Source organism: Sinocyclocheilus grahami, unplaced genomic scaffold (assembly GCF_001515645.1).
Source record: "Sinocyclocheilus grahami isolate Dianchi unplaced genomic scaffold, SAMN03320097.WGS_v1.1 scaffold3641.1, whole genome shotgun sequence".
NCBI lineage: Eukaryota > Metazoa > Chordata > Actinopteri > Cypriniformes > Cyprinidae > Sinocyclocheilus > Sinocyclocheilus grahami.
Genome location: NW_015508730.1, coordinates 18,477 through 19,781, shown reverse-complemented (window position 1 = coordinate 19,781; position 1,305 = coordinate 18,477).

Sequence of the window (1,305 nt, the reverse complement as noted above, 5' to 3'; positions counted from 1 at the left end):
GGGCTGTTGACGGTTTTATCTCTCCGAATCAGCTTTTGAGAGGTTTCCCAGAGCTTTGGCCACAGAAACACGGCTGGCAGCTTCTCATTCCACCCCAGAACTCAAACATTTCATTAAATGAATCAATGTCTTAATCAACCCAGCCCCCGTCATATTCCAAATACCACAGAAAAACAGATAGACACATATAAAGGAGAAAAGGGGAAAACCCTGGGCTGAGGTAGGATCAAGACTAAAAACATCTGAAAGCTAAACAGCAAGTTCTTGATCAGATATCCGACCTCCTTCCCTTAAAAAACGAGGCTTTAGGCTGCGTGATCAAAGAAAACGGCCACAAACTAATTAACAAAAGGAAAACCTCAACAAACACACTTCCTTATACATCCTCTAGATATTTACCACACCATGGATAACACATTTTCAGATTCGTGCTGATTCAAATCACAGTGTTGCCGCAGAACAAATGGGAACAATCAAGTGCCTGTTTGCTCTTACCCGGACCGTCCTATTCAAAAAGAGGGAGTATTACGATTTCAAAAGAAAATGGTTCGCCAAATTAAAGCACAGGACTCTGGGGACCCTCTTAACCTCAGTTAAGTCCTGAAAGTGGTCGGTTAAGAGGGAGAAAGTAGCTACATTACGTGTGTGAGAATAAGGTTTACTTCACTGTAAAGTATCGATAAGGACGTACACAGCATATCTGGCCAATACGTTTAACACAAGGCCCGCATATATCAATTAAACCTGCACAAATACGGTCTCTGGCAGGGAGAAAAGGTAAAACACAAACACATGAATTATATGGCCGACATAGGGGAATGAAACCCGCAGCCAGCGTTTATACACACAACAGGAGATATTGCTTCCCACTGTCTGTTCCTCAGTTGGAGCTGATAAAAGAGAGCCTCAGAGTACATCTAAATCTTCACATGTTTGGTTAAAGGACACCTGTTTATATTTTTGCGGTTAGAAACTATTTTGGCCGAGCAGACAAGAATCTTCTTATCGTTCCAGAGGCATTGGAAAGGTAGCTTTACATTACACAAACACATAGAAACCCAAATACTGTTGAGAGGGCAAAACAAGAAATATTTATAATAATGAAACAAAACAGAAGCACTGTACAGTTTGCGTAAAGTTTGTTGACCCTTAAAAATACATCGGAAAATTCACTGATTGCAATTCTTCAATAGGCCTACATTAAATCTCTTTGTTTGTATGTCCTATAAAATCCGATGTTCTTCCAGCTGCTCAAATGTCTGTATGACATGCCTGTTAAAGTATTGTTGTAAAAGCAAACTGATT